Genomic DNA, 10,183 nt, shown 5'->3' with positions numbered 1-10,183 from the left:
ATCCTCCCTTCCAGATACTTTGGCCTCTCCTCTTTGGCTATGTTCCTGTAGTACCTGTTGTACTTTGATTCCCTTATCCTTTTTCTCCTCTCTTCTGTTTCTCTCCTCCTTCTTTCTTCTACTATTTGGTCTCCAGTCCAACTTACTTGCTCCCCTCCTTCTTCCCTTTGTGTCTCTCCGTTTCTCACCTCTTCTAGTTTATTTTTTTATATAATTAATAATTGTATCACGTATAGTAATGAGATTAGTAATTATATATGAAATAATACCGATTGCCCGAGTCTCAACGACGTGGAGGTTGCTGCGAGTGGAGAGCCACCCTATCCACGATCCTATCCACCCTCCTTTCACGTACAAAAATTTATTTGTTTAAAACATGAATTTATAAGAAAAATTCTCCTCTTGGTGTGCAAAACGATCAATTCCTTGATTGTTATGCGAAACAAACAACAAAAGGAGTTTTAAGCAAAAGCGACGCGAAATGCTAATCTTGAAAATAAAAATAAATTAAATCTTAAACCAGCTGTGTAATTCAATATGAGACGCTATTTCGTGATCATATCAAATATTGTACATTTTCATGACAATGAAAGTTCGATTGACCATTTCCTACGTATCCACCTTATTACTTTTAATCCTCAATTAGCATCGTTGGGTTGGAAGTGATTCGGAATAAGTTAGAATAAAATTGTTTGATTTTAGAAAATTTTATTTCAATGTATATTCTGCATTTTATGTGATAAGGATGTTTTATTATGTAAAATACGCAACACAAATAAATAGTCAATATGTTAAATTGTTGGCAGTTAAATACGATTTTCACCAATTGAGGATTAATGATACATGTATTAAATACTAGCATACTTACATAAGCAAGCGCTAACAATACTAGGAAGCAGTACTTTCTACCATTACTTTTCTACTAACTACCTACAACCTATAATGATAAACCTGGCCTGACTTAAGAATAGCCTAACTTTCTAATCATCGTAGTCATAACTTTTATTCAATTTAAAGACACGTCTTGTCTAATTGTAAATTTAAATTAACCTGACTATATAAAAATTTAAAGATTTGTGGATCCAACCTAACTAAAAAGTTAGGGAAGAAGAAGGGAATATTATATGGTTTATAAATCTTCTTCTGGTGATTTCACGATGATTTCTGAAACAAACACAAAATATGAGAAATGTAGGAAGATTCTTAATATAAATAAATGCTCAAAATGCAGATAAATACTTCTTAGTACGTATTTATATCCTTTCACTTACCCATGTTATTGAAATAAGTCTCTGAGGGGTACTTATACGAATCTTGACGATATTTCTTAAAATTCGAGAAATCTATAACAAGCTAATTTATTAATACATCAAACGGTAGGGAGGAAGCACGAAAAAAGATCAGATTATCAAACTATTGTTCTAAATGCAAAGCAATTTGAAGTTGAATTTAATCAAAAATTGAAATTTTGACCCAAATACTAAGATGAAAGAAGATTAAAATCTTAAAAAAAATTACTAAAAGAAAATTACTAAACTAAACAGCTTTACATAAAACTAAGCTTTTAATATATTCAATGACTTCTCGAGTCTCGATGTCACTCAGACTTGTATATTTAAGTATTAAGTAAATAGTTAATAAAATTATTTCAAAATCATATAATAGTACTATACCAAATTTAAAAATGTTTATAAATATCAAATAGATAAGTTTATCGGCAGTATTTTCAAAAGCAAACGCTCTGGGATTAGGGGATGCTGAAAAAGAAATCGCTGGCCTGAAGTGAAGGACCATCCACTCGATGTAGACCCGAACAACCCGTGAGTGGAACAACTTTTCTGTTTCGCAACACTAATTGATTAAATTCAATTATAAAACAGACAATTGATATTGTTCAAATAAAAGAGAACACGATAAGTATTCTGGTATAATACTTAAGAAATTCTAATAATTGATAATAAGAAATGCTAAGAACAATCACGCGAACTATTATAATTCGCAATACTACAGCAAACACGATCGTAATTTCATCGCAACGCTAATTCAAACCGTAGTCACTGTTTTCTCGCAACTCTGATTCAAAACGCGAAATTCACATTTTTTCGCAACTCTAATTTGCAACGCGAAACTTCAACTACTTCGCAACTCTAATTCAAACCGGTATTAATCATTCGCAACACTAAGAAAAAACCGCGATTTGCCCAATGTAATGATGAGCTGATATATAAATTGGCCAGAAGAGAACTACATACTACTACAAATACTAAAGAGGAGCATAGTGACAAAGTGGTAATACGAATGACTTTCCATGCTCTGGATGATCCAGAGGATAGAGAGCCATTAGTAGTTGCCCTCTTGAATGGCAGTTTGCCGGGCCTCTTCGGCTTATAGCCTCTTCTTTCTTCAGGCACAATGCCCGCTGAAACTTAAATCTAAACTCGAGACTTCTAAGTCGCAAACAAAAAAAAAAACTTATAAAGGTGAAATAAAAATATAAACCGCGGAAGCTGATTCAAAGTGCACATGCACTGACCAACGATCACAGCGGTGATGGTTGCCCATTCGCATGTGCGTGCTCGAGCGATACATAAACGTGCGTACCGAGACCCACTCGCGACCACGACCGCGCAGTTCAAAAAACCGATAGACAAAACCATAAACGAGTGGCATTCTCCACTAGTTCTAGTTTTACTGACGATTTTTCAAATTAGATTTCCTGAAACAGGTTGGACACACGAAAACGCGCCTACCCGACCAGAGACTGTGCCAACCTGCCCAGCTCTACCTACTTAGGATTAACACTCATACCAGAAAGTATACTACCTATCCTACCTAGCCCTATATTTAAAAAGTGGCAAAACAGACATACCAACACACTCACTCTACGGTTCTCACATATAACACCCGGGTGCAAGAGCCTACACTAGAGAGAACGTCCCGGGACGCCTCCGACACCCGAGTTTGGCATTCGACTTTCACACTCTAATTTACGTACCGTTTTCCTGAAATCGACTGACGATAACTAGCGACCATTGCGCAGAATGCGATATAAATACATTCTAATTTAATTACAAATAAGTTTACAATTGAAGAAATACATGCATTACATTTTCTAAAGAAGTGACGCCATTTAAACAAATGATACGAAATTTGGTACCATCACTTTGTTATTTGAATGTTATAATAGTAGAATGAAGGGTATTATCGTCTATGTTTGTACATTTTATATTACGTATATTTGTATATCTATATTATGTATATTGTATAAATTGAATATTAATAATTGAAATGACGACGCAAATCCACAGCCTAACCACACACACACACATACAATGTGGAAATTACGTCGCGCACGATACACCAATTGTCGTCAGTCGCTAACAAATTATTAAGTTTATGGTCATCGTACCCATCGTCTTTCCTTCACCCACGTAGCACCTGGGTACGTGAATGAGATCCTGGCAATGGATACGGAAAGGGTTAAACCTGAAAATCCTGATCTAAAAGATGATTAGTATATCTGCTTTGTATGCATCTAACGGACTACTATTCTTTCATTTTGTATTTATTCATTATATTTGAAATTATTGTGAATCTATGTTAATTTACTGAATTTAATAGTTTAATAAATTATTTAAATTCTACTATTGTAAAAAAACTAGGCAAAGAACATAGAATTTATTTATGAAAGAGAACACTAAAACTCAAAGCAATATAATAATAGACTGCAGTTTAAACATTAATGTTAAGTAATCTCAGGCGATCTCTTCGTCAAAGCATATTTTCGTAATCACGAAAAAGTGTTCAAAACTTGTTGCTTTGATTCCGAAATCTGCCTGCCGCGAAATTTCTTCTTGCACATAAAAAATACATTTTTGTACGGAAAGAAGTGGACTTTAATACTTTTATAAACAAATTATATATAATCTTTTTATGACAAAGTCGTAGGATATTGTACTTCTCCGTCGTAAAATAATTAATTCAAGTAATTTCAACATTTATTATGTATTCAAATATTCATTCATTTTATTTATACGCGTACTTATATCCATACGAATATATTTGACTTCATTCATGATCATTCATAATTAATTAATCAATTACTAAAACATTATTCGTGTTAATAAAAAATGCGATGTGCAAGAAGACCTATCCTGAACTAATAAATAAAACACATAAAAAGGAAATATGTATTACCACTCACGGGTATAATAAATACTCGCAGTCACTATGCTCGTAAAAAATTCTACGTGATACAACCAGTCACTCGTGTCGATTCGGACCTTTCATCCTACGACATGATTGAGTGACCAGAGGAACAAAAAGCATGCGACTCACAGTTACATACGAAGAACGATGTCGACAATGTTGACGTAGCTCAGAGGAAACCACCGTGAAGGCCGCCATCCCGGAAGAATCATCAAACCTTACGGTAGAAGTACAGGTTGTGAAATATCTATAACAAAATATGGAGTATATACATAATCTATTGTTGAAGACAAAATTTTATAGTTTATGTAGTATTGTCAATGGAATATCCTAATATTTACGATTTATTTATAATGAATGAATATATAATGAAAAACGATGGTAGTTTAATATGAACTAATCGCACTAACGCGCTACTATTTAGACAATTCTCGACACAACGGATCCAACGTTCTCTTTCACGCAGACCACACTCTCTCGACAACGCTAGCAACACTATACTCTACAACGCAACTCGCACTCTCTGACTTCTCGATTGAAACTCTTCGACTTCTATTCACTTGAAGGACCAACGACACATTTATGGGCCCATCGGCACCTCGGCTCTCGGGACATTGTTTATGATTCGCTAGATATTTCTTAGGCCCTTCTACCCGATACTACATTTATTAATGTAATAAGAAAGAATACAAATTTTCGAGCAAACTTTATTTTTTGATTAGTTAATTATAATTTAAAAAAAATAAAAAACAGAATTAATTGAAGTACCAACATTTCTAGCTTTTGAAACACCATAAGATCCTATCCAGAGAACAAGAGGAAGTGCAGATCGTGGAAAAGCTGTAACAAAATATGTAACATTATACATTATAATTTATTCTTAAAACCACAGGTTGATTGTTTCAAAAGTTCAAGAAAATGAAGCATGAAATTCTATTAAACTTAAAACTTTGACAATAATCAAAATTGAAATTCTAATAAACTGTAGTTACTATAAGGATTTGAAATTTAGATTTTATAATTCAATACTAAAACTTTGAGACTTCATTCCAATAGATATTAAAATAATTCTAGCAATATAAAAAGAACAAACTAAATTGGTAAATAATGTGCAAAAATACTTACATTGCTAGCCTCCGGGAGGGGTTTTATCCTCTTGAGCACTGACTCGAATACCGAAAACGAATATTTAAAAAAAATAAACTATATACAAAAAGAGAAATAAAAAATTACCAACGCGCCCGATAAATAATCCGACGAACAAACATTGACTCTAATTTCGCGTATAACTACTACAATTAGTACTAATAAGAGCTATTTTGCTCTAAGAAATATTGAAATTACAATTACGAAACAAACAATGACTCTACTAATCGCATTGCACGCGATCACAAAAACATTTTCTGAAATTAAAACTGTGTTAGGAGAAGGGGGGCTGTAGGGAAAGAAGCAAAATATGTTTACATGTTTTCCTTCTTCCTCTTACCGAGTGTTTGTTTTGCAAAGTACTGCTGTTTGCTGCTGTCATAAAATTACATATTAAAACGATGTCTGGAAAAGCGTAAAATATTGTTTACAAATATTATAAAATTCGTATCTCTACACTGAACATTGACGAATATTCTAAATGCAATATAACTGGTTTTAGGGATTATATTGTGTTACTGAAGGATGAGATATGTCTTTTAGTAAATAAACTGTATCACATTTCATAAATACTCGAAAATTTTTGCAACAAATCCGGAATTGTTTGGCAAAACAATTGCTTGAAGAGCAAATAATATTACGCGCCAAAAGCGGAACTTGTAATGGCGTCTTCTTTAGAAACAATAAAAATTATTGATAAAAGTCGTGAGATGGCGATACTATAGAAAATTCACGCGGGAAACGAAACAAAGTGATTGGTTGCAATCTCTTAATGTAGAATATACATATATATATATATACAATAAAATTAAGTCAATCGACTTCAAATTAAATTAAATTAAAAAATCTATTCAAAAAATATTTACATCAAAATTTATGAAGGAAAGAGTACGAAAGAAGTAAATTCTATTTAAGATATATGTAGATCGAAACAATGAAATAATTCGTTTAATTTTTTTCAGAACGAAGGATTAGCAATGTAAATTTTATAACTGTTTCCAATTTCATCTTAATACTGTCAAATATAAAATTATTCGTTAGTTCAATTATATTACATATTAATTATATAGTGCAAAGGTACGTATCAAATATATATTATACAATAAATACGTAAATGTATTACCAATGATCCAATGAAAAGATAATATAAACGTATGTATAAGTCTGCTTTCGTTACAATAATTAAAACATTCTATCATTCTAACAAACCTAACTCGATCTCCATGAGAAGCTGACAAATTGACTGCTAATCATCATGGCGTCCAAACGACGCTATTTTGAATTCCCAGTCATCGCCCCGCTATGGTCGAGCAACCTGCACAAAAGAAAATCATCAATTTAAAACAAACATATAGAATTATAATCAAAATGAGACAGAAACAATAATCAACTTCAAATTCTAACTCGGAAGCAAATAACCAAACATACGATCGAGAGAAAAAAAGAACAAAAAAGTATTTCAAATATTATTTAACTTTGTTATAACAATGTATAATAAATTAATAAGCGAACAACTGTTAACAATACAAACCTAATAATAGCGTACGAAGGCAGTGAAATATGAGTAAAGATACTACGCAGTTAATTAATAAATCGCGAGCTTCGAAAATTGACAGGTCCTTGCACGACGACTTTCGACACCGCAATGACGCTCCCCGCGACCCGTTCTCCTATCAAATGTCCGACGGGTGGGGATGTGTGTTTATGTCGCGGGAAGTCGATCGTGTCGAATTAACTAATTTCCGAATGTATATGTATCTCTACATTGAACATTAACGAATACTCGAAATGCAATATAACTGATTTTAGAGATTATGCTGTCTGTTACCGAAGGCTGAGATATGTTCTAGTAATAAACTGTATCACATTTTATAAATACTCGAAAATCTTTACAACAAATCCGGAATTCCTTGGCAAAACAGTTGCTTGAAAAGTACGATAATGCTACGCGCCTAAAACTGAACTTGTAATGGCGTCTTCTTTAGAAACAATAAAAATTATTGATAAAAGTCGTGAGATGGTGATGATATAGAACATTCACGCGAGAAATGCAGCACAGTATGACTTATTGCAATCTCTCAAAGATTACATATATACTTTAAATTAAATTAAATTAAGAAGTCTATTAAAAAGTATTTACTATCGAAGTCAATTAAGGAAACAGTACGAAAGAAGTAGAAAAGTCTATTAAGAACATTCATTCTAATCGTTCAGAATTCTATTTTTAAGATATATGTGGATCGAAGCAATGGAATAATTCGTTTAATTTTTTTCGGAACGAAGGGATAACTTAATATATTCGAACTAGCAAAATGAATTCTATAATTTTTTCCAATGTCACCTTAGTATACGTATTAGAAAATAATGCGTTCACTAATTTAATTTCATTATATAGAGGATGCGTATGACTAAATAGAGAATAAGTCGAATATGAAAGTGCCTAAAGATAAGTTTGGAAAATTTATAAATTGGTATGAAATATTATAATGGGTCGTAAGAATTAAAAATTTATAATTATTACTGTAAAAGTAGCTGCAATCAGCGACGATCCTTAATCGATAGTATCATATACGAGGTTATTGACTATACATTTAAACTATGTACATATATACGTATGTATTTGTTGGTATTCGTAACTACCATCAATACTGCAATCATAATCATGCATTTTTAATTAATAATCATCTGTAGATATGATCGCGTATCTATTTATCGACTGACATTATTGATATTAAGGTTAATATTTCTACATTTTTACGTATAAATTATGTATATATTATAGTTATATTTTGATAGGCTATATTGAAGGCTATCACATTGTATTATGTTTTAGTCTGCCATTATAGAAATTTATGACTGATATATTGTTACATAATATATGTGATATTATAATATGTTTGCATTATAATATTTAATATATTTATATATAATTATAACAATAATTGTATATTTATTTATATATTTAAATTTTACTAAGTACTGAATGTACTATGTTATAAAAAACTCTAACATGTGGCCTCTTGGTCTAGGGGTATGATTCCTGCTTTGGGTGCAGGAGGTCCCGGGTTCAAATCCCGGAGGGGCCCAATTTTTTTTATGTTGATATGAATTTTGTATCCAGAAATACTGTAAAGTAATATACATGTATACAAAGCATTAAGTAAGCTCTATTGTATGAAGTATTGTCTATTGAAATTAAGTAACATCTTACACAATTAAAAGAAACATGTATTTTCTGTTAATATGTAGATATAAGCGTGTGAAATTATAAATATACACGAATTTAATGCTGATAACAAATTGTTTTTCAACATCCTGTTTTAACAAATTTTCTTTTATTTATTTTTTAGTAATAAAAAAGGGTGTTTTCATTTTACAAACCTAATTTTTTAAACTTATATTATCATTCTTCATTAAAAATGTAAAAGGTATACATATTTTTGCTTAATAATATACTTTAGATTCCATTAAAAAGTATGGTAAGTAAAATTCGTGACACTGTATGTTATTTTAACGTGGTTAGAAAATTAATAAAAGTTTCATTAACGAGCACAAAGTCGGTAGACTTAAATTAGCAAGTTCAAATTGCGCGCGATATGTTTTCCTACTCCGGAGAAAGTCAAGATGGCGGATAGCGGCCTGTACGCAGTGCGCATGCACCAGTTCCTCAATGGTCGGGCAAAAACACAGCTGGTCTATGATCTCCGAAGGAAGCTGACGGTCGAACGCTATCAATGTGATTTTCGTGAAATTCTTACCGATCTACCGGTCAGATCGTGAGGTCAAGGCAAGCGTGCGTGTAAAATTCGTTCAGTGCTCGGCTCGTAGTGTCAGTGAGTGTGTTTAGATGTATACAAAACTCGTTAATCGCGGTGTCACCACGAGGATTTTTCACTGCCCTGGATACAAAGGAGTTTCGTGAGGTGCTTCGAGCGTCCTTTCGGTAAGTTTATCAAAACATCTACTTTAAATATTCGTCGCATCGGGGTCTCCTATGTCGCGTGTGCTATCGAATATTCGGTCAATCCGCAGAGCCAAGTGACTTTTTTCAATTTACCGAAAATTGCATCGCGTGTCTACCAATATTTTCTGCGACTCTACGTTTTCCAGATTATCAAAATTCGCACTAAAATTCGGACAAAACAAAGTTCTTGGTATATCTCGTGGGATAAATTCTCTAATCAATTTCTGTAAGCAAAATGATATTTTAAGTCGCAAAATCTCGAGGGATATGGCATGCAGCATCTTCAGAAATAGGTCAGAACAAAGTTTTCGTAATCTGGTCGCGAGGTTCCGGACAGGTATCGCCTGTTGAGAGAGAGATTCTTATCGTGCGTTATCTCTCGTTGCTCCCTTTGCATGTGGAACCCTTGGAAATGAACTGTCTTTGTTATCCCTCAGATTACACCAAAAAATCACAGTTTTCTGCTGAATTTTTCTTTTAGTTACGCAGCGTATATACTTAGATATAACCACTCTGTGACTATTTACAACTTGCAAACGGAAAATTTCCAACACGAAATCGCGGCTGAAAGTAATTCTTGAATAAGCGCGGCAAGTGATGAAGAAAGATATGTATATCTTAAAATCTTAATCTTGTGCTCGTCGCACGGTCGTTCTCGTTGTTCTTGTGTTCGCTGGTGTTTACGTGCAAACACAGCTGTGCCATAATTCCATGGATAACGTTATCGCGCTACCGTAGTATCTATACAATATTGAGGTCTTGAACCTCGGCGTCTGTATAACTATTTTTACATTCTCGGTATGCTCTGTCACCGCGCGCGCGGCATCGAGAGTGGAATCCGGCTGTTGTCGAGCGGTGCACGGC

At 33.1% G+C, this 10,183-nt stretch overlaps 1 protein-coding gene, 1 long non-coding RNA gene and 1 other non-coding gene across 4 annotated transcripts in view; 2 read left to right on the top strand and 1 right to left on the bottom strand.

Moving 5' to 3' along the window:
* Nucleotides 1-85: 85 nt before the first annotated feature.
* Nucleotides 86-6,246, bottom strand: LOC122572148. The gene is made up of 5 exons (XR_006318384.1): nt 5,335-6,246; nt 4,982-5,049; nt 1,272-4,456; nt 270-1,164; nt 86-193 (listed from the first exon to the last, which is right to left on the bottom strand). It is a non-coding gene; the product is annotated as an uncharacterized LOC122572148 (long non-coding RNA).
* Nucleotides 6,247-8,369: 2,123 nt separating this feature from the next.
* On the top strand, nt 8,370-8,441 carry Trnap-ugg. The gene has a single exon. It is a non-coding gene; the product is annotated as a tRNA-Pro (tRNA).
* Nucleotides 8,442-9,040: 599 nt separating this feature from the next.
* LOC122571456 (solute carrier organic anion transporter family member 3A1) overlaps nt 9,041-10,183 on the top strand; it is a 67,782-nt gene continuing 66,639 nt past the window's right edge. For both annotated transcript variants that reach the window (XM_043735198.1, XM_043735197.1), the window contains exon 1: nt 9,041-9,298. The gene's annotated coding sequence lies outside the window, so the exon portion shown is untranslated. The remainder of the gene's footprint in view (nt 9,299-10,183) is intronic.

The sequence above is a fragment of the Bombus pyrosoma genome, linkage group LG10, assembly GCF_014825855.1.
Source record: "Bombus pyrosoma isolate SC7728 linkage group LG10, ASM1482585v1, whole genome shotgun sequence".
In the NCBI taxonomy this organism is placed as follows: domain Eukaryota; kingdom Metazoa; phylum Arthropoda; class Insecta; order Hymenoptera; family Apidae; genus Bombus; species Bombus pyrosoma.
Note: the sequence above shows the minus strand (reverse complement) of the source record. Positions and strands in the feature narration are given on the sequence as shown.